At 36.6% G+C, this 24,763-nt stretch overlaps 1 protein-coding gene across 3 annotated transcripts in view; it reads left to right on the top strand.

The window, feature by feature from the left end:
• Positions 1–24,763, top strand: part of LOC124180549 (putative polypeptide N-acetylgalactosaminyltransferase 9) — a 191,805-nt gene that overhangs the window by 81,238 nt on the left and 85,804 nt on the right. For all 3 annotated transcript variants that reach the window (XM_046566191.1, XM_046566189.1, XM_046566190.1), the window contains one exon: positions 10,069–10,146. The gene's annotated coding sequence lies outside the window, so the exon portion shown is untranslated. The remainder of the gene's footprint in view (positions 1–10,068; positions 10,147–24,763) is intronic.

Raw genomic sequence — 24,763 nt, 5'->3', positions numbered from 1 at the left:
CGAAAGGGTGAAAAATTTGTAACCGATAGAGTGTGGCAGTTGAATAAAAATATTTCGAAAAAAAAAAAAAATTACGAACTAAATTTTTATCAAGTAAATATATAAACTGAGAAAAATTTAATCATTTTTTTAGACAATGTAATGTTTTTCGGTAAAACACTGAAAATCGAATTATTTCCAGCAGAACCGGAAATTGAAATTAAACGGGACATGGCAATTTTTTGTGCCCGTCATGTCGTTGTAAAATCCTGTAAGTTTTAGATTTTTTCACTCAGCCGTTTCTCAATATCATCCTGGGAGTTTTTCGGACAGACTGACTGACGTTTTTTTTTTGTTTCTAAAAAGCTGTTCTTCGGATTCTAGAAGTTCAAAAAACGTTAAGATTCGTTCAAATTAGTAAAAATGATTTTCGATCAAGACCAATACTTTTCTTGTATCGCAAAAGGTGATGTTAAGTAAAAAGAAATCGTAACATTTCCGACATACTATGAGGATAAAAATGTTTTCACTCTGGATTTTACCGAATACTTTTTCTCTCCGTGTAAATATTGACCGTCTAATTTTTACTCGTTAAATGTCGTCGGCATTATGTATCTATAACAGCATCAACTTAACACGACAAGTTATCGGCTCAAAAGTATATGTATATATATATATATATTTATTTATGGTACAAACACGCGTACCTCGAGTCATAAAATCGACACACCGCGTGCTCAAATTGCAAGTCGCACTTTTCTCTCGGCTAACGAAAGAGATTCCCGAGCTAACTAACCCGGGTACAGTCCGGGCAAGAAACTCATGCATTGACGAACCTTCGAGTTGTTTAGAAGAAAAGGAATTAAGAATAAAAAAAAAAAAAAGTTATTGACGTAACGTTTTTTGATATAATCTATGTTCGACACTATTTATTAATAACGGGTTACGACCCTCATTTTTTTTTTTTTTTTTCTTTCTGGCTACGGGGGAGGGGGAGGGTGGAAGGGGTTGAACTCAAGAGGTGATTCTTACTCGTAAATATCATTCGTATACGCGTTTCCTCGCCACCGAATGAGGGAGGAGGAAATCGCACGATTCCGTTTACCCTCATCGATATTCGGCTAACGAACCCTCCGCCCTTATTTTCATCAGCCTCCACTCAACCGGATGTTGTCCGAAACAGCGTGAACACGTTATCACCGGCAACGATGATTCCTCCCCCGATCCTCCGCAAACATTTCGTGTGTAACACCGTCCATCCATCAAAATCCTGCCACTTTAGATGACTTGGGACTTCGAAAGTTGGCCGACGCGGCCTCTTTGCCACACCGATCACTTCCTTATCGCATTTACGCGCCTAACGAAAAGTTTATACCCTGATATCCAAGAACAGGCTACTTAAGGATGTATCGGTTGTGAATTCTCCACCAAAATTTAGTATCCTCGACGATACTGAATACTTTGTGATAGGATGAAGATCGGGAAGAAGAAATCAACTACGATAAAGACGATGAGTAAATTAAATTTGAATACGGGAATGTTTACTTTTCTCATCATGTGAAATAAATTCCTTGATTTTTCTGAATATACGCGAATTTAGAAAAACGTTTTGTCATTATTTTTTTCTGTTTTCGAAAATTTTGCAATGGCTGTATTTATTAAACTATTCGTTCGCTGCCACGAAAGCTTCTTCATTGTAGTGCATCATTTTTACAAAAACGTATCCAAATGTTACGATTTTTCCTCCATTTTACAAACTTTAAAAATTTTTGTCAAAAATGAAAATTTCATAATAATGATAAAATTCTTTAAAAGTTTATGTGTATTCAGAAAAATCAATTCTTCAACTCGGATTCATTTCACATGGCAAAAGTAAAATTCCCTGAAATTTTGTTAAACGATGTTTTGTTCAAAGAATTTAATCGATAACTTTTGGGTATTATTATTATTCAAGTTTGATTTTGCTATCGTATTTGTTACGGTTGATTTTTTCCGGATCTTACCGTATCATGAAGTATTCAATATTCTCGACGGGATTGACTTTTGGTTGATAATGTACAGCTAATACATCCTTAATAAGGATGAGTTCATCACCCGTGAAATTATTATTATACCTCTGCTCTTGGAAAGAAAAATTCAATCCAAGCACGGCGGTAAACGTATTTAATCGAGGAGCCGACATTTATTTTTTCATTTTTTTTTTTTTTTATTTTTACGTAGAAACGATCGATTCGACCGATGAGACAGTGGGCATAAATTATTTGGTAAAAAATGGGGATGAAATTATCGGTTATGTTATATCATGTAAGCGAGGCTAACGAGTGTCGTAAAATCATTGCGTTAATTTCGATAGAAAAATGCAGCCAAACCTGTGTTTTCAAGTTACGAAACTTCCAAAAATACACTGCGCGTATTTTTTCCAATTTTTCTCAAATTTGGGGCACGATGAGTTTTGAATCGGATTATTACTCGCTGACAAAGTTCTTGAAATTCATGAAACTTTTGTACCAGCTTTTTCCTCTCCAAATAATAGACGAGAGTTTTGTTTTTTTTTTTTCGACAACTCTCTAAAGACCAACTAAGCGACAATGCGTGAAAGTTCCGAACGTCAGCTATGGATAAACCGACTGCAACGATGATTTTCTTTTCATTGACTTAAGGATGTTAACGAGTCGTGTATACCTAACTAATAATCTGGTACAAAAAGATGGGTTGAACGAAAAGCTCAAGAAGACATTTGAAAGAATCTCTTCTCAACTAACAATAAGGGTGTGAAAAATTTAATTTTGGATAAATTTTTATTTTTTATTTTTTGTTGGAAAAAGGGAACTTTTATTGGATCAATTCGTTGTTCGCGCGTTCGTTTGTTGAATAGAATTTTTCTCGGGAACGGGTAGAGCTGTAAAGTGGTAATCAATATCGAATACTTAGGTCCACGGTCCCTCGGAGGTGTAAAAAATTCAAGCTTCTAAGTCATCGCAATAAAAAGATACGACCATTTATGTCACATATTTTTATACTCGCAAACTCGCGCATCAAAACCTATGGGTTAGGTATACTTCCCGTTGGCCTGGAATCATGAAATTTTTAGAGAATCAAGGTCTCGCAGCAGAAGCAAAGAAAAAAGTTCGAAAATAGTTGACTTGTAGTTGTGTCACGCAAAAAAAAAAAAAAATCAATTTTGTACGGAACCTTCGGAGAGCGAGACCTACTCGCAATTATTTATGATTACGCATAATATAATTGAGAAGAGATTCTCTAATTAAAATTCATCGGAGTTAACGCGAATTCAACTTTTCAAACCTCTGCTGTGCTAATTTTTCTTTACACTGGACGGACGGTACAGTTGGAATTAACATCCTTAGCTCGGATCGATTGGTTGATTCGGAATCTAACTTTGGCTATCAAATCTGAATATTGTAAAGTTTGAAAAAGAAAATTAAGAAGAGGCAAAGAAAAATGGGATCAATTACTTTGGTCGTCGGGTAAATATCTTCGTACGTGTCATTCGGGCCACTGAATGAATGAACGAATAAATTAATGAATGCTGTAAAATTCTCTTCAGGGTGAATGGAAAAAACGAAAAAGAAAAGGAAGAAACAATTAAAAAGCGCTAATTTGAGTAAAGTAAACTCAAAATATGATTCTTTCTGTCTTCTGGTTTACGTTGATGAAATCGTATTGCTAGCTCAAGTTTAACATACAACGGCTAACTTCTTTCGCAAGTGTTAATTACTTACAAAACTTATCCTGAAATGAATTTTTGAACACCAATGTTTTTCAATCAAATCGATAAATCAATTGGCTAATAGATTTACCGATACCAAAGCTTAATTTACCATAAATTTGTGTTGACATTTTGTCGCTTTTTTTCACGTCTTTACAAGTTTTCTTCCGGTTCCCGAGGCTCTTATTCTTTACAGTAGCTACAGCCACCGGTTTTCGCAACGTTTCTCAAAACGCTGCAAAAATACCCAGCTATTTTATACGACTCGCACGAGCTGGGAAAACTCTTGGAATATATTTCACGGGCTAATAATTTTCCAATGCATATAACGGATTTCCAATACCCCAAACACGCGGAGCGCCGTTTGACCGCGACGCTGCGCTCTTACTTCGGCTGTGATATACACGTATATTATACGTCTATAGGTATTATCGATAAAGAAGGTCGCTGCAGGGGATACCGATGCCGGTAACATGCATTCCATAAATCACGGAATTTAGAGATGCCGGTAAATTTTACGTTTCAGAACTATTGACGTCTTTGCAGCTTACTATAAATCCAAAATTACCAAAACTTTACGTGTAAATATAATACAGCGATGGATTAGCCGCTGTAGATATACAAACGCTGGTATTAGCGTATAAATTTTTGCCACTTTGCCAATGCGGTGACTGAGTGAAATTTCATCTCGTTTCGATTAACTTACCCGTTTAACACACTTGAATTAGGTGATTGCAACTCTGAGAAAGGAGGAAAAACATTCGTCTCGGTGAGATTTTTTTCCATTATTTTCAACAAATTTATCAAAATCGTTCGGACTCTAACTCGTCGATACTTAAATCCTGAGCTAGACGATTTCTTTGCTCGGTTTATAAAACAAGGAATGAAATAAAGAATGAAACAAACGTTTTAAAAACAAAACACAAAGTCAATCTTTAATATAAATTTCTCAGATCATGGAATTGGAGAAAAGCGTTTCTTTTTCTTTCTTTTCTTATAACTATTGCCGAAATTACGAGAATTCATTGCTATGTACAGTACGTACCGTCGCTAATGGCCATTGAAATCTAAAACCAATTTCTCGTCCAAGAAGAAATATTCCATTTCCTTGCATTTATATATATACTGCTTTTACGTAGAAAACTTGGAGGTGAAAATCGACTCGACGACGATTTTGCATCTCGATTAATTCCGTTGGACCGGTTGAATCGTTTTCAATTAATTTTTCGCCCCCCAAGAACTACCCTCCGAAGAAACTCGGAGAGTGTTTTGTACCTCGAAGTATGCGACTCCTGCAATTTTGTGTGTGCGTTAAATTGCCGTTTAAGGATCTGTAATAGCGTTAAGAAACAGCCCGGTTTGATAATCGTCTCCGTCTCTCGGCTCCTCCTCGTATTTCCTGACGTGTAGCCCCACCGTTGTAAACTTATTGTGACACGTTATTCTGCTAAGAAAATACGTGTTTCGAGAAATTTTTTTTTTTTCTTGAAAAAATCTATTTTCAGACGCATTTTATTACGTATTAAAACTTTATCGAAAAAAATATACATAAATACATATCATAAATTACAATCTAACGATAATTTTTGCAGTTGCGACAGTTGAGCGATCATTTTTCAATCTCCACAAAATTGTATCACCGTGTAGATCTGATTTCCTAGACGAACCAATTTTCCCAGACATTACTAAAAAACTTTTGTTTACCCCGCTCTATCAAATCAACTAAACTTTTTCGTTGTGTGAAAATAAGTTTGATGTCGGACGTTGTCTGTTGACCTTGAAATTTCGTTGCCACGACCAAATTCCTGACATTACGATCAGATTTTTTTAAAATACGTATGTAATACGTATATTTTACTGAACATCGTGCAAAGTGTATGCGCTAGACATTATACACATAAATCCAAGGCAACGGCGTTGTGCTACGATATTTTTCTCCAGCTTTCAATTTCCATCATTCTCTATTTCTCTCATTTTCCTTCTCTCTTATTCATACCGAGTTTTCTCAAGATCGCAAATATTTGCCTTGGCATGTTCATTCCGGAGAAGCAAACCCGTCGAGAGTTGGTGACGCGATTCAATATCTCGGTCAGAGAAATCACTATTTGTATTGCGATTTATACATACATCTTGTGTACACACACACACACACACACACATATATATATATATATATATATATATTTTGTTTCTCCTCACCGCTGTCGTACATAAAGTGAAAAAATTACATGATATATGTATAATAGATATTTTTGTACAATTGCTTTTTCTTTTCTTTTATTTATTTATTTATTTTTTTACCGAACAGAGATAAGAACCGTCTTATACGACTAGAACTGGTCGAAATGTCAAATTTGCATCACACTGTCTTAAAGACTATTGTTTGATACTTGATTTTATACATATATTACCGTTCCATTCAGTAGAAAAAAAAAGTTGAAGAAAAGAAAAAGTAATTATAGAAGTACGAGCTGTGCTTCATAAGAACATCCATTCTCTCAACAATTATGCACAACGATAAATTATTTATTTATTCAATTTCTGTTTTGCATACGACTCGAAATTGCATACGCCTTTAGAAAATTGATTTCGAGGTCGATTGAAATACAATCGTCATTGTTACAATATCTGCCGTAGCAAAAGTTTCCTCCAGTTTGACAAAATGAATTATATGCTGCTACAGAGGCGCCTACGCGATAGGTAATTGAATAAATTTCTCACTCTCTCTCTCTCTCTCTCTTTTCGTGACTATTGACCAAAATATAGTTTCATTATTCATCCTCGCGATGCGATTGTTTTCAATCATGAGAATCTTCTAATGTACGTGTAATTTAAACGCTGCTCCGGACCTCTTTAGTGTCGGTAGTGTACGTACGTCAGCTTAAAATGACTCCGACCGGTGTCGGGATTTTCACTCGTGGGACACGCGACGCCCACATTACATATTGTTATACCTGCGGTTCATGTTTACACGCGTACCATCGTCTTACCCACTAAGCATAAGAATCTGAGACTTTCACGCGACGGTGAGATGCGGAAAAAAGAAGGAAATAAAAAAAAGAAGTTGATGACGAAGAAGGGGCGAGGTGGGGGGGGGATTACGAGGATAGAGATGATATTACGCACGTTGAATTCCCGAACTACGTTAAATTTAATATTTTTCTATTTCTTGTTATCTTCTTATTTTTTGTTTTTTTTTTTTTTTTTTTTTTTATCATGTATTATTTTCACTTTAAGACAAAGTTTAGCGAGAGTCGTCGAGCAGCGAGTTTGCCATCGTAATGGAACTGTTGAACAAACTTGCTAATCTCACCAGACAAGAAAAATAAATAAACAAATAAAGAAATAAAACGTCCGTAAAAAATGCGCCTAATACACGCTTTCGAAACGGAAAGAGAAGTAAATTTTATCGATAGACGAAAGAAATGTGTACAATTTATAAGAGATTTTGTTTGGAATGCGTGAAAATTTCCTAAAAATTGTATGATACATGAGAGTAATGGAAGTTGTTTTTGCGGATTAAGGATTACCATTTTTTCTTTTTTTTTCTCTCTTTATCTTCACATCGACGATTAGAGAGGCCGGTGATTCGAAATCGATACTTTTTGTTAATTTGATCGTTACCAGATGGTTTCACATTGAATATTAAAGAAATTAATGTACACGCAAGCTGCAATAATTATAAACGAAAGGTGAAAAATTGTTGTAAATTGATTCAATTTCATTCTACGGTTGCTAGTTTTATTCCGATGATAATTAATATCGCTGCAACGTTGTCAAATTACACATTTCGCAATGCCGGTGTGTGGAATCGAAGAAAAAAAAAAATATTTGTTTTCATATTATCACATAAAACTTCGCAGATCACAATTGTGTAAATAATTTGTTAAATCCTGAACGTGCGACGATAATTTCTTTGCACATGTACAATAAAATTGTTGAAAAACGAAAAAAAACAAACAAAAACATTGAATTTTGTCTCACTAATATTGCTAATCTTCGCGATGTATAGAAAAGCAAAGAAAGAATTCTCGAGCAACAAATTAGTCGAGATGTTAAAAGAGCAACGAAGACATTTCGGCCTGATTGAATTGCGGTGAGAAAGAGATGCGGGTGTGAGGCTGATCGTGAGCTTTTTGCGTCTAGTCGAGCTTACGCGGGGCCGCAGCTTGGCTTACACAGTGTGGAAAATTGTGAGAGAGAAGGGGAGGCGATTGCCGAGGCACGTGCGAATCGCTTTTCTAACTATACGAAACGTTAAATACGCTATAGAAATCCATGTCAGCCTATGTTCAAGGGTGAGGAAGGGTGGGAGGGAGAGTTTCGAGTTGGCGCAGCTTTTGCTCGACGTCTATAAGGGCGAGGGATGAAAGGCTCGCTTCTCACGCCGCTTCCTTAACTTTCCGCAACTAAGTTTCTCATATCTTCTCGACCTGCGCGATATTCGCGTATATAAGTCGTCTTCGTCCTCGTCGTCTGCTTCGTCGTCGTCGTCGTCGTCGTCGTCGTCTCGGTTATAGTCGAACGAAACACAATAAATTGTCACCTGACACGAGAAGACGAGGAGTTCTTGTGCCGGAGGTGTAGTAGAAACTCCTCGAGAGAGAGACAGAGAGAGAGAGAGAGAGAGAGAGAGAGAGAGCAGAGAGAACAACGCGGGGATGAACGTGTAACTACTAACTACTAACTACTAACTATATCCTTTTCAGGGGAGTGTTTCAAAGCCCGGTTGACGTTGCAACGTTACGTTTCGCGTTTTGTTGTTTATGCTCATTATCGCAGCGAGAGGTATTTCCGGTTGCGGCGGTTAAAAGGGATCGGTGGTAGTTGGCGGCGTGAAAAAATTGCTATTTTAAACAATTTCTTCTTTTTTTTGCTCTCTGTAGCTTATAATGCATTTTATCAGATAAATAATGCAAAGTTGTCGTACAATGTTTTCACTTCAACCGACAATAATATTGAAATTTATTGTAGAATGAGTTAGCGCTATATTTGTTGAAAAAGTTCCACAAGTAGTGCTTTGCGATGATCATCGTGACCTTTGACTAGTTTATCGAAAATCAAGGACAAAAAAAAAAAAAAATTTTTTTCAATGACCGACAAACACTTTCCTTCTCGGGGTGATGAAAAGTATCGCGAGAATATTGTTTCACCAATTTGTTTCTTTTTTTTTTCTATATATACATCCACGTACGTCATAGGAGAAAAATTTGCTGTAAACAAAAATCTACAATAATACTGTTGTCATGATTTTTGTTTGTGGTCACTTGTACTACGTCTTCTTATCACTGTGGGGTGTAATTTGATGCTGGTGTAAGAATAAATTCATGCTATAAGAAAGTCGAGTAATTAAAAAAATACAGTATAGTAAAGAAGCATATTTGATGTTGGAGTAACTAGAAAAAATGTAGTATTAACAATTGTAATAATATTAAATATTTATCCGTGCCAGAGTTTCTTATAATTTCAATAATATTTAAAACGTTGTTGCATAAACAATATCTATTTGATTCGAATTGTTCCGGTAACTATATGACAAATAAATTCACTTCATTAGCACACTTTGCATCATTATTTAATTGTTCAATAAATTCTTGACCATTTTTTATCCTTCTATTATCCCACATTAACTTATTCTCGACTGTGTACAATCAATTTCTTGATAATCCTTAGATGCTTGATTCACTTCTAGACTATGTCTATTATACGCGAATTTGACTTGTAAAATAGTTTTCATTTTATTTTTCTTTTCATTTCTACATCCGCTTTCGACCGATGGGATATAATTTATACCCTTGAAAATGCCAAGGCAACCGGTTTTCCCGATGGGAATGTAAATTCCTCTCTCGTTCCCATCTGCAACTGCAGCATACTTCAGCAGTTATTCATATTCTACGCTTAATCTGCAACGAAATTGAAAAGCAGCAGGAAAAAAGAAAAGATCTGGATAGAAGAAGAAGAAGAAACAGTTGAAGAAGAAAAGAGACGGGAAAAAAGTGTGGAAGAAAAATTTTTCCCGCTTATATCTATACATATGTATACATATATCCATGCATACATGCATACATACATACATGTATATATGTATATGTATGTATCAAGTTCGAAAGTAGGATTACCCTCTACAGAAAGATCAATCCGGACGTAAAAATTGTAGAGCAAAAGTTGAAGGTGGGTGGGGGCGGAAATAAAAAAAAGAAGGAAATGCCTGGGAAAACTTTGTCGCTGCAGTTATTCCAACGTATGTTTTTCCGTTTACATTCTCAAGCTGCATCATCAGTTCTGCTCCTACTCACTCTTTGACTTTAAGCGGTGCAGTCTCTTGTTCTTTAATCGGTACCCTTTTCATCTCTCTGTTACAGATTGACGTTGATTTGATTCGGTGCGGCGAGCGAACTTTGCTCTGCATACGGAAATAAGAGAAATCGCTGATACAACAGGTAAGCGGAAAATGAAAGAAAAATGTTGCATTGAAGTTAGCAATTTAACCGGTTGTTAGTAACGTTCGGAGCATAAAATTCTTAGTTCACAATTTTATATTGACTTTGAAGTGATCAAGTTTTTAAAAATGTCGGTATGTTTTGCTTTGTTGTCGCTTACTGGATTTTGGGAATTTAAAAAATTGTGAAATAAGATTTTTCGAAAACGTCAATCATTACGATAACGTCACCAATTTTAGTCTCGTAGAAAAATGAAGTAAAGTTACGAGTATTTATGGAATTGAAGAATTCGAAATACCGGCTATTCTGACTTTCGTTTGTCAGGTTTCGAATTTTTTCATACCGCTTTGTGGTTTTTCTGATGTGTACTCGAAATGTAAATCCTACCATTTCAAGGCTTCTCATTTAACACAACTGAGACGACGTTTCCAACCCATTTCCTGTCACAAATGTACGCCAGGTTCCAAATCTTCACTCGCAAGTTTTGTATTTTCAAATTACAAACGCGAAGACAATTTTTCCTGCGAATTTTATAAACTATCGTCGTTGTAGTTTAGTTATTTTTATCCGGTATTTATATCGAGTGACCGTCGCGAAGAAGCGAAGGTGATATCGGCCCTTACCGGGTCAAAGGTCGCAAAAGTATGAGAAAAAGAAAAAGAGAATCTATAGGCGAAGGGGGCAAAGCTGCTGAGGTTCGGCGTCGTCGTCTTTGCCGAAAGATAGCCTCGAGCCAATTTCAACGAGCGAATTGACTCTCGGAGAGAAAAAGAGAAGAATTATGGGTAATATGAAGGTGGTACGGAGCCAAGGCTCCCAGCTATCGTGGCTGCTCCTACTATCTCCCACACCTTGTAAATATATATATATATATATATTATTATATATATACACTCAGGTACCTTATTTATATCCTATACTCTCGGCCACTCTTTTTCCCTCTTTCTCTCTCTCTCCACACGCTGAAAAATCCCTAAATCCTGATACAGAATCTCTTAGTAGTAATCCGGCGTGATAGGTACAGCTCTGCAAGCCAGATGCTTTAACGGCGCATGGCAGCGTGTGGTAGTACTGTTGTGAGTGTCGGATAAACCGACACACGCGAAGTAGACGCGCACAGATTCCCTTACCGACATCGTTACCGGCACTTAGCCAAGACGCAAACCACTTTCTAGAATACCCTGACGGTGGGGATATCCCCACTTGGCTAAGTGCCGGTAACGATGTTGGTAAGGGAATCTGTGTCCAGTGCCAGCTGTGTGTGTCTAGTAGTGACGGTAAAATTTTGAAAATCAAGAGTACATTAACGTTTGAAAGGGAGAAAACGAACAATCAAACCCGCATGCGATCCTTTGTTTTTTTAGTCTTTTCTTTATCACCCAAGCGTCGAAGCGTTGCGATCATCATTGATTGATTATAACTACACAATATTCGTTGAAAACAGAGTGGACGGCTTGCAAAAAAAAAAAGAAAATTCATACATAAATATTCACGTACAGTGTTTATACAGGTATGTATAAACGGCCAGTCTGCATATGCGCGTATATTATATTTTGTCTATGCAGGTCAGTATTGCCGAATGCCGGATTTCGGATTTCCTCTCAATATCGATATCTGTCGGGTGATACCGGGTGCAGTAAATCTCGTTTAGATATTATCGTAGCGATGTCGCGTCGCTACAAACACATGGCTTCCGTGCAATGCGGTAACAACGAGAATTCTATTTTCATGACACTTCATATGCACACATACACTAGGGTGTTTCAGAAAAAAATAATTTGCGATTTACCGACATGGCAAAATCCCTAAAACGTTTGATCAGATTGAAAGAAAGTTTCTGTCGAAAGACGAGCGTTCTACGTCATGTACATATATATGTATGTATATATCCGTGCGAAAAATAAGTACTTTATTTTATACAAAAAATGTATGTAAATTTACATGTATACCTAGGTATACGTATCGCACAATGTGTGCATTGTGCTGTACCCAGGTTGCAGTTCGAGTTTTACCGTTGAAATGCAGGAATGTGTAGCATTATACTATATTTTACAACAGCATCTGGTTTTCATGGGGCGACGAGTGCAGAGGACCAGATGGATGCATCCGTGTGTTTGCAACGGACGACTATAGATGATATATTCTTGCATCATGCCGCACAGGCATGCACAGCTCTGGGTATCTTTGCCTGCAATCTTCGTATTATTATACCCACCACACGCGTGTTAAATTCACGTTACGTTTATCGTTGTACGAATTTTATACACGGATTCAATTATTCACTTACATGCAATATTTATTCATACACTGAGAGAAATTTTTATTTCCGGTTACCGCTCAGTCCCTAACTATTTTCATCTTTTACCACAATCGACAAAATATAGTTCTAGGTAGAAAATGAAAATTAGTTTTCTAGCTGTTACCGGAAAGTCTGGTATCCGTTACTATTCTTTATCATTACGATCGCCGTTGCTATATTTTCTTGCAACTGTTGCGAAAATTTAATGCTCGCGCAACGATAAATCGACGTTAAAGACTTGTTTAACTAAAAAAGTGAAGTAAACCGAAAAAACTGATTATGCGTTGCAATTACCAAAAAAGGATCGACGATAGCGCAAAATGGTTAGGCGTACCGCGTTTTCCGTAATCCCAGAAATTTTCAAGTAGTTGTTTTGTAACGATACCTGCTTTACTGAATTCTTCTAGTTACCGTAGCAAATGAAATTTTTCTCAGTGTAGCATTGTTCGAGCTTTCGAAGACACTTTAAAAATAACGGGGGGAAAACAGTTCGCAAGTTTTAATCACAATATATAACTAAGCGAAGTTTCGTGCGAATTTCTTCATTATTTTTGAAATCTGTAATTACGTTAGATTGGTTTTACATAAACAGCTGTATTTAGCCAGCGTATGGTAACGATCAATTATTATCATATATAGGTACGTTTTAAAATTTTTTACTCAGATTGAGAACTCTTTTTTTGTTACGAAAATTCAATTCATTATTACAATAAAATTTTTCCTGAAAAACCAATACATCAACAATTGGTTCGTTGCGTATAACGGAATAAAAAAGAAAAAAACAAAACGACAGAATTTTGAACCGCGTATAGATATCAGTCAAATAAGTCAAATGGGAAATGAATTAATTCGATTTCTCGGTCCTTGCGTTATAAAATAATTTTCTCTAATCTTGTAGGCGGAGAAGTAATGAAAAAGAGGAGAATGAAATTAAAAGCGTGATTATCAACTGGGTTATTCAAAACCCGTGAAACGCGTTCACTATTTATTCACACAACAGCAGATTACGTAAAACTGTTCGGTATACATTCACGTGTACGTACGTATGTATACATGAGGGATCGTTCAACAATTTTAAACTGCACAAATCACACGATTCACAGGATTTGTATTCTCTTCTACGATATGAAATTCAGATATAACAATTTATTGTCAAATGTTTGCGGCTGTGGATGGACGAAATTTTTGACAATTTTATCGAACGATATCGAAAAAGTAAAAAGAATTATCTAATGTGTTGTTTATGCAATGACAATTTCGATTCGTTTACCTTTTTTTTTGTTTTTTCACTCACTTCTCTTCCGTTTTTTTTTTTTTTTTTATTGCTTTCTTCGAGTACGTTTGCGACTCTGTCTCTCTCTCTCTCTCTTTCTCTTTCTTTTTCTCTCAATTTGCGGATGACTGCAGAATCACAACGTGTACAAAACGGCGCAATATTTCTTCTATGCCATTTCACATGTATGGCAGCTCGGTGACGAGAGATAAAACATTTATGCTACAGATCGAAAAGCATTGGGCGAAATCTCACCCAATTTATTCATTCTCAAACATTGCGCGAATTTTTTCATTTTTTTTTTTTTTTTTTTCTACAAGGCAATTTATCAAGAACGCGTGTATATATAGGCATCAGAATAACGTATATTTTACAAATTTAAAAAAGAATGAAACATAGAAAAACATTTACGAGACGATAAATTTTCTCAATGTCACCTCGAAATTCGTTCGAAATGTTTCAATTTTCAATATTTTTCACCGATTATTGGTGAAAATGTTTTGCTTTGAAATTCCTCTTTTTTTTTTCTTCAACTATCTTATCGCGCTGTTTAAAAATCACGGTCTAGTATATTTTTTCATTTCTCTCTCTCTCTCTCTCTCTCTCTCTCTCTCTCTCTCTCTCTCTCTTATTCATCTTTCATCAACGATCATTCAAAAAATTTGCGAGTATGCAGTCGCAATTAGCGTTCTCTGCAACAAGTATAGGGAAAACTTTAGTCGTTGCGGTGTTTTAAGGTTATTTCTTTTTTCTTTACATTTTTTTTTTTAATGTCCCCCCCCCCTTAATTCGAGTCTACCGAATACGCCAACATCGAGCATTATACTCATACGAGTAATTGCTACGATGGTGCAGCAGCAGCAGCAGCAGCAGCGCGAGTTTTTCATGCAGCAGCGAAACGATTCTCCCATTCTCACAGCTAATTAGTCCGCGAAGTTTTGAATGGCTGCGTGGATAGCGGTACAAATTTACTAATAGAAGTTGGGAACGTTCGCGAGTTGAACCTGCACCGACTCTAAAATAAACCTGGAAATGGAAATGGAAATGGAAATGGTAATGGAAAGGGTAAGGAAAAGGAAAAGGGACGGAGGCTTTTCCACTTCGAAGGGGTGAAAACTCTCTGAATTCACCGAGGCTTATTAGTGAGCTTCCGCCATCTGGTTACTAACTGTACTCGTTGTTCCGTGATTCATTTCGCAATATCGCACTAGAATCTGTGCAACATCCATCCACCCAAAGCGTATATAACGAAGAAAACTGACGTATCGAATCTATGGTCTTGAAGCGATTTATTTACTGAGAAAAAAACAATTCTCTCGTTTGGATCAAGGCTTTGGCTCAATTTCAAAAGGTTTCGCTGACCATTCGAAATTTCCTTTGTAAATAACGCGAAAAAAAAAAAAATTTTTCTTCATTAAAAATGCTGTAACTATTGTACCGTTTGAATTAAAAAAAATTTCCAATCATATTCTTGCAGGGCATTAAATTCTCTAAAAAAAGACAATGGGGTTGATTTTTCAGACTCAAAATTCGTATAATTACGGGCCGTGAAAGTCGAAGAAAAGCGGAAACATGCAATAAAAACTGGGAGGTTCTATTCGAACAACAAAAACTGGGCATCAATGGACCCAGCAAAAGCGTCGGACCCAAAAACTGGAATGCTCGTCCGATGCTCTTTATCATACACAACAGCTTTGGCCCGCAATATTGTTAAATTCAATGTTTGACTTTCGATGTATTTGAACAAATTTCAAAAAATGGGACACGCTATTTATCTAGGTACGCACTATTTTCGCATACTGTCGGAATATGCTGCGAGGATTTGCAGCGTGGGATGTCGATGTAAAGTAACAAAAAAAAAAAAAAACCCAAAGCACACATTCATTTAGCCTTCAATGTCAATAACGCCAGAAATCATTCCGCATGCCTGTACGAGTTTTTTTTTAAATTTTTTAAAAATTTTTTTCATTTCTTTTTTTATTTTCATCAATTTGTCGATATTATATGTATGTTGGAAATCTTTTTTTTTTTTCCCCCACGTATTCCTTGCCTCGGGGAATCGTCCCGGCATGGAACACGGACTTTGCTTTCCGTTTATCATTTTTCTTTCTCTTTTCGCTACTCGATTAAATTTACTCTTGGCAGCCGGCGGCCGTCCGCATGGCTCGTTTTTTGCGGGACTAACCTGGTTATAATGCAGGTGCTCGAGATTCCGGTGATCAGAATTCAAGGTGGCCGAGGTTTTCTCGGGTTCGTTGACCCCGTCTGGACGGGTAACTCGCTACGAGCCAAGCGTGAGATTAAGCCGAAACTTTTTTAACTACTCAAGTCATATACCGTCCCAATCTCTGTCTGTTCAATCTTCCTTTTTTTTTTTTTTTCTACTTTTCTCCATCGCTATATCATTTTTTCATTTCGGTAGGTCTTCTTTTTTTCTCATCCTTCTTCGCTCTCTCACTACGCGCAAATTTTGCAACCAACCGCCCGGCGAATCGGATTATGCAACCGCTAATTACCCGTAGTACCTACGTATTACGCATATATTACAGGTATTATAACTGTCCGTGTGATGTGTGTAATTAAATCGATCCAAATATACTTTCAACCTGTCTATATGTGAGTCACGTAACGTTTACCTAATCATTTAAACTCATTCTCTGCACAAAAAAAAAAAAATCCAATTATTTTCAGTTATGTGTTTTATAAAACTCAAAAATTGAGGAAGGCTACGAATTGAACAAAAAAAGGAAAAGAAAAAACCAAACGAAATAAAATCGCGAATGTGTATCGTAAATTTGAAAGAATGGTGTGTGAAAAAGAAAGTATGGATCAAAACAAGTTTAATCAGAGTCGAATTGTCGAATTGTCGAATGCAAGCTTTACATATAAGGAGGCTAATTGACCAAAGATCGATGATTTTTCAAAATTACAGTATTTTTGGAGTAAGGTTTAATCAATTGAAACGTAATTAGAATTATAGAATCAAACGGATATTTTCATTGTTATACAGTTGAAAATTACTTTATTCCACATTTTACAACACCTTGTTTTCTCATTCTCATTTAACACAAATGCATCGATTGTATTGTTTAAGTAGAACAATTCACCAAGTATAATATATAACCCAGCAAGTGTATTGATTTCGTAAGATAATCTTTTCAAATCAATGAAATTCCTTCAAAAAAGATACACTCGCATAAAACGAATATAGCTGAGTATTTTTGCATTTCGCGTTATCAAACAAAAGAAAAACAAAGAAGCTTTATTTTACTATGAACAAATTTTTGCTTCAGATTTAACGAAGAGATTGGAAAGAAAAAAAATTTATTCCTTTCCTCTACACGATAATTTTTTTTTTTTTTTTGCCGAGCGTATCTTGCTGCAAATCTACTAAACAACGTCGATCCTTGGCCAAAACGAACCTTGTACTCAAACTTCGAAAGTCTTCAAGGCGTTGTTCGAGTTTCTGTCACGGTGAAACGATCTCTGTCGGTCTTTATTTCACTCGCGTTGTCAACGTGGATTTTTCGCAAAGTTCGTAATTTTCGGATATCTGCAGCAGTACATCCTTACAGTCGAAACTTGTCCAAGTGGTTGCAGTTTTGTACTTACCATGGAGTTCGTATTTACACGAAAGCTCAGGATCCAGGAAAGCACACTGATAATCCTACGTCTTGACTCGACAACCGGATCAACCGACGATGAGACGTCGCAGTGTGGAAACGGGAGGAAAAGTTTTTTCCCGCTTTGCCGAAGTTCTCCTTCCGCCTATTCTTCTGTTTCTTATTTTTATTTATTTATTTTTTTTTTTTTTGTTTCTTTTACCACTCTTGGAACGCTGATTTCACCTCTGACTGTGAATACAATTTTTTAATACGTAATTTTCATTCATTCGCCACAATATCAGTGTTTGGGTGAAGACTTGTATAAGATATTCAATTTGAACTTGTAAACGGTTGAAAAAAAAACAAAAAAAAAAAAATCTTGGACAACTTATCTTCAAGTTTCTAAATCTCAAATACACGTCGGATTGTTAATTCGTTTCGATTGCAGTGGCCCCGAAAAATGCAAAATTTACAGGAACTTTGATTCGACAGACGTAAAATATGGATGTTAGAAATCTGCATATTCGAAGCGAGAAAAAAAATTTACCGTAAACTTCAGAGAAAATAATTTACGATCCTGGGATATTGGGAAGAGAATGAAAAATATGTATTTTTTTTTTTTTTCAGTAATTTAAAGTGTCAAACGTCAGGATCAATTAGTAGTTGAATTTCAGGCACAGTTTTCATTCCTCGCATTACAATAATACCAATATTTTCGTTGTGCGGGGCGGAAAAGAACAAACTTTGGCGAGATATTGTAATTTTTGCAATTTTACTCCATCGGAACTTTAATTTTCCGATCTTTGCTCCATCGTAACTTGAGTTTTCAGAATCTTGCATTTAGGAACTTTGAGCCGTCGGGTTTCCGACTATTCGAAACCTTGTTGTTTCTTTTAAAGTTTGATCTCTTAATTTCAAGTTTCGCCAGCAAATAATTCGAAATTAGACGCTCTCGGAACTTTTCGAATTTGGAACTTGAATCTTGCCTTCGTTCCACACTGCGCGTATCGTTTTACCGTTCGCTGATACGGCATACGGATAACCCTCGGCTATTCGGAAAAGCAGGTTACCCTTTGACCGCGTTATTATACAGTTCGAGCCCCAGGGAAAATTGATCTTTGATCTTCGGCCCTCCGGGCTTCTGGAAAATGCATGCGGCAGTGCGGAGGTAATTAGTGGTCACAGAGGATAATCGATCGATGTATTGATTACTGCAACGGTCAGCTCGTCCAGACTGTAAAGGAAGCCTCTCGCACTGCCAGTAGTCTGCAAACGCATTAAAATTGCATACAGTGAGAAAAATTTCATTTTTTACAGTAAGTAGATATATTCGGTAAAACAGGTGTCGTTAAAAAAACTGTTTGAATATCGTTGGAATTACGAAAAACGAGGTACGCAAAACCATTTTGGGCTATCGTCGATCCTTTTTTGGTTATTGCAACGCATAATCAGTTTTTTCGGTTTACTTCACTTTTTTAATCAAACAAGGCTTTAACGTCAATTTATCGTTGCACGAGCATTAAATTTTCGCAACAGTTGCAAGAAAATATAGCAACAGTGATCGTAATGAGAAGGAATAGCAACGGATACCAGACTTTCCGGTAACAGCAAGAAAACTAATTTTCATTTTCTACCTAGAACTATATTTTTCGATTGTGGTAAAAAATGAAAATAGTTAAGGACTGAGCGGTAACCGGAAGTAAAAATTTCTCCCAGTGTACTAGGAAGTTTCGCAGTCTCAGAGATAGTTGGAATTTCATGTCTGTCTCAATCTCTGAAAATAGAACCGGAAATTGTAAATTGCAAGCTTTGGCAATGCACAGCCGGTTGCAGTGAGGGATCGGTTGGTTCAAAGATTATTAAAAGCTTGCAGTCAATTTGTTTTTGTATACAAATTTTATTCGGTGAAATGTATAAGGTGTAATTATGTGTAGATATATCGAAGCGACGCGTTACATTCTCGTGCTCAAGTCTAATTTATTTTTCAACGCTTTGTTATTGTGTTACCAGCGATAATATGCGACGCCGTGACTTGTCGTGGTTCACTGGAGAGAGTGAATGCGGAACGTCGAGTTCGTTTGTTATACCCTGAACAAGATAAACAAAAAAGAAAACGGTAAAAAATGGAAGAAGACAAATGGAACGAATCGCGTTGTTCGTTGTCGGGAAAATGAGAATCACACTCGTGATAGTTGAGGTGTATCTTGGGGCTAACGTCCACTGGGATAAATTTCATTTGTTTTATTGTTGTTCCAGAAACTCGATAAGAATTGAAAAAAATTAAACCGGAAAATAGTTGTTTCGCAATACTTTTCATCGCCATGAAAATGGAAAGGTTTCTCTGTCTGTCCGACAAACCTCCGCGATGATCTCGAAAACGGCAGAGTGAAAAATCTGAAACTGATACGACTTGGCAGACAAATGGCGAAGTTTTGAAAGAAAAATATCTGAAAAACAGGACAATTATACAGTTTTTAAAAAATTAATATGTAAGCTGGGAAAAACATGAACGTTTAGTCTGAAAAAGTAATAAGGAAGAAGTGTATTTTTGTCGGTAAAACATTGAGAATCGATTTATTTCCTGTGAAACCGGAAGTTAAAATTAAACGAGACATGTCAATTTTTTATGCCCATCATTTCGTTGTAAAATCCAGCGTGAGTTTTAGATTTTTTCATTCAGTCGTTTCGGAGATCATCGCAAGAGTTTTTCGGACAGTCTGACATTTTTTTTTTTTAAACTGTTTTTCGGATTCCAGAGGTTAGAAAAAGTAATTTTTGACGAAAACCGATAATTTCCCTGTATCGCTAAAGCTGATAAAAAGTAAAAAAATTGTTTTTGATCACATCTGTATGCATAAAACTCATTCTTACATTTTTACATTTTGTCCCCGGATGTATATCCGTATATTTTTTTGTTTGCGGTAAGAAACTTGAGTAGTTTACAAGGACTTTGAAGTAGAATTATTTTCGAATGGTAGATTTTCTCGGTGTGCGTGTAACGGAAAATCACCCACCACACGAATTCCGTGCAATTAGATAGGCGAATAGAATGATCCGCGATTTCGAATCGCCCTACAACAATTGAATACCCATTTTCCACCGTCGTGCGTCATGCAATAACGTTCATTGCTAATTAACCCCGTTTTACACTCTGTGTTAAGGTTGCCCAATTAGGAATGTATTGGCCGCAAATTGCTTCCGTATCGAAATATTGTATCAACCGGAGCTGATGGAGGCGAATTCAACCAAGCCGCGTTTCTTCGACGGAGGGAAAAATGTTGGAAAAACCGCGAAATTCATTTCGATGGGAAACAACCATGATTAATAAGATTACGCAGTGAGGAAACCTTGTCAAAGGGATAAATTACCGTTTCGCTAATTTTCATTAATCCATCGCTAACTGAATTCGTTCGTAAATTAATACGCATAATTTTTTTCAAACAAATTAGAGAATAATACTGAAATTTATGAACTGTAAATTTTCATGTTCGGTAATTAATTGAAATACCGAATCAAATATCTGTTTTCGATAGGTTTGCGGAACAGCAATCTATGCGTGATTATCTGTACGAAATTATTAACAATTAATTATAATTGGACATTATTATACGTATACGGATTTGTGAAATTTCAAAGGTTAAAATTTTGATACTTTTATTTGATCGCGTTTCACTTTTTATTTATTTTTTATTTATTTTTTTTTTTTTTCATCGCGATTCTATGACGTTACTCTTCTCTTTCGAAACCCTGATAATAATTCTTGAGCACACTTTTTTCTCTCATTACTTACAACGACAGATTTAGATCGTTGCTTCACGGCTTTTACGAGCCAAACAATAAGAATTCCGATTTTCCCCTCCGTTTCTGGCTAAATGAAAAAAAAAAGAAAAGAAGAAAAAAAAATAAATAAATTGCCAGTTCTGGGACTTAATTATTTTTCGTTAATCACCACCCGGCGCCCGGTTGAACACAGTGATTTACTCTTCACCGCGGAAGCAGTCGGCTCGGGTTGTGGCGATTTAAAAAAAAGCGTGACAACTGACAATGAACCTTTTTCTCTCTTTCTCTCTTTCTCTCTGTTTCCCTCACCCTTCGTCTCTCTTGTGGACGATCGATTTTAAGGAAATACGGGGTTGAAATACGCACACCCTGTAATTATCAACACTAGCTACAAAAACGTTTACCTGTAGCGCCGGGCGAAAAGGGAATGAAAATTGAAAATAGAAGAATCGGATGTTTGAAGATGTATTTACAGAAATTATTTTTATAATAGCTTACGTGCACTGAGAGAAATTTTTACTTACATTTTTGTAGAAAACTATCGAAAGAGATTTTCATTTTTTCAAAAGTCAATTCGATATTCCTATTCTCTTTCTGTTTCTCCGTCATTTTTCATTATCGTTGCAATATTGTTGCGCATTTGTAGAAAATAATCTCTTCGATTAAAATGAGCCCATTGCAGATTGAAAAGGAACGAATCAATGAGATATTTAACCGTTGAAAAGCGATTCTAATCGAATTAGCATCGATTCGTAAACTTTTGACTGTAATTTCGTTACTTTCTATTTTCATATTTTTAAACAAATCTTCGTCAACGGTGAAAATAATAACTTGATAGATTCTCGATGTACGGTTGAATCTGGTAATAAAATCAAAATAAAAATAGTATCAATTTCTATCCGACAAAAACCCCTCGAGTAAAACGTTGCCGTTCGATTTCTCTTTTTACCATTTCCACGTTTTTCTTATTTCTTTTTTTTTTTTTTTCTTCTTCTTCTCGGTACTTGCGGGAAATAGGAGATCCGTGTCGACTCCGAAGTGGGGGGATCAGACCTTAGCCGAAAGTTTAGTCGTTCGTTTTTTATCTAGGCGTGATCGACGAGCCCGGAATATTTCACGCGTCGAGCACGTTCTCAATATCGTTGCGGTGATACGTATTATATAAGTAAACTCTATCCCTCCATCTTATCCCAAACACTCACCGTTGAACTTTGAATTTTTAAAATCCACCCCGCGAAAAACGAAACTTTACAACCCCTCGGTGCGCAGCCGTTCATATACTCGGTACCAAATTCGAAAAGTGGTTTCCATCCCTCCACGTTGCCGAAATCGCCCCGATTTGATACATATGTGGATTACGCAAGATGGGGAAACCCGGTTACACCATTATGGTCAGCTATCGGTGAGCGTCCGACGATGAAAAGAGGCTGAGGCGATCCTCGTTAAAATTCTATACGCGAAATAGTTCACGACCCCATAAATCAATGAGCTTTTTCTCCCCGCGCGGAAGAAGGTTCGTTCGTTTCTTTTTTTTTTTTTCTTCTTCTTTCTTTTTTCTTTTTCTTCTCTTTTTTTTTTACCCGATCGTTCGTTCTTTGGTTTCTTGCGAATACTTCTTCAACTTTCTTCTTATATTATATCTGTTGTACATTTTTTAGGGTGGGGTTGAAGTTCCGAATTTGAAAAGTTGCGAAAGCGCGTTATTCCTAATCATTTGGTGGAGAAGCTTGAAGTGAGGAAATCAAACTTTGGAGAAACAACGAAGTTTCAAATGGGCGGAAACCCAACGGCTCAAAGTTCCGAAAATACAAATTACGATAGAGCAAAGTTCCGAAAAGTAAAGTTCCGGCAAAGCGGAATTTTGAAAAATAAAGGTTCGATAGAGTAGAATTTCCGAAGTTAAAATATACTCACACGGCGTAGTTCACTCAACGAGTGGATTTAAAAAATCGGAAAAACCGAAAATCGGAGTTAACAGGTTTCCGAACGTAAAAATATCGAAAATTCGAAACAATGAAAGATCAAAGTGGTGAAATTTCACCAAGACAAAATTCACGGAACCGAAAATGTTGGATCATTCGGAATTTCGATCTTTCACATTTTAAAATTTCCTCAGCTTCGCACTTTTCGTATTTTGGCTTGTCCGAGTGACAATGTCCTTTCGGCATTTTGTCCTTTCGGAACTTTGAGCTTCGGGTTTCGGATCGTTCGAAGCTTGGACGTTTCGTCGAGGCTTGATTTCTGTACTTCAGCTTTCGCTAGCAAAAAATTCGGAACTTGGCGCTTTGGAAACTTTTCAAATTCGGAATTTCAACCCCGCCCTCATTTTTTACCCACCGTTGAAATATTTTGACAGTATTTTCAGCTTCTCAATTACCCAAAGATGCATTCTTCTACTCACTGTAGCAAATAAAATTTTTCTCAGTGTACAAATCCATTTCGTTTCTCCATTTAACTTTTTTCTTTGCCTCATCTTGCACACCAATACCGTCACGCTGTAGATCATGCACGCTAGCTTATATTGCCTGGACCGATAAATAATCTCCTTTCTTTACGGCATAAACAACAAAGTCTGGATTTATTCCCGCGTGTATGTGTGTACATATATATAAATGTGCGTTCGTATGTATTAACGCTTTGTACGTACATCCGTGAGCTTGCGGGGGTTTACTTTGCGGACCCCGACGTGCAGTACAGCTAGACACTCACACACACACAGACACACAGGCACGCATGTGAAAACGGGCAGTACAACGATGTGAATTATGCTTTTGCCAATATAAATCGCAGGCTGCCCCCCCCCCCCCCCTTTCCCCTCCCATTCTCTCTACTCCTCGAAGAATTTAATGCGTTTTATTTTCCTTCACACCCCGGCGAATGGGGGAAAAATAAAGGAGGAAGGAAAGTTAGAGGGAGCATAAGCCGCTTATAGGTATAGTCACTTCAATTTTCTTCGTAACTCGCTGCTGGCCTCTGGTAAAGTTTATATATGTATAATATACAGCTGCAAGCGGCTGAGAAAATGAAGATATGCGAGAGCTTGCGGAAAATTCACTCCTCGAAAAATACACATCTTACAATGTATTGTGAGATTTTTCAAAAAAATTTTCAACCATCCATTTTCCCATTATCGTATGATGATAAGCGCATCTCGTACGTATATCATACGTATTCCATGGGGGAGTAGCATTGTTATTCGTTTTTCACGTTTGAGAGCTCGTGAAAAATAAAACTAGCGCAAGTATATAACAATATCGCAATTATCGATAATCGTTAATTCGTGCTGTTTGGAATGTGAAAAAGAGAAAATAGGAAAGTAAAAAGTAATAAGCTGCAGCATCGCGTTCCGTCATTTTCAACTGTAGAGGATTCAAGGTTTCTACTCTCATGGGGAAAAGAATAGTTGTAAATATGGGGAATTCCATGCTAATCCGACCAACGACTGATCTTCACTATTTTTAATTGTGTTCAAAAAATTTTCTGCAATCGTCCCAACTCTTAACACAGTACCTTGGACTCTTTCAGATATCTTATTCAAATGGTTAATTGTTTATAAACATCGAGAGTGATTTTGAACAGGACCTTTTTGAAAATTCTTATGAAATTGTAAAAAACTGTATTTTCTTTACAGAACATTTCAAGACTGGGCCGATGATGGGC

Source organism: Neodiprion fabricii, chromosome 4 (genome assembly GCF_021155785.1).
Source record: "Neodiprion fabricii isolate iyNeoFabr1 chromosome 4, iyNeoFabr1.1, whole genome shotgun sequence".
Lineage (NCBI taxonomy): Eukaryota > Metazoa > Arthropoda > Insecta > Hymenoptera > Diprionidae > Neodiprion > Neodiprion fabricii.
This window is presented reverse-complemented; position numbering and strand designations above follow the sequence as displayed.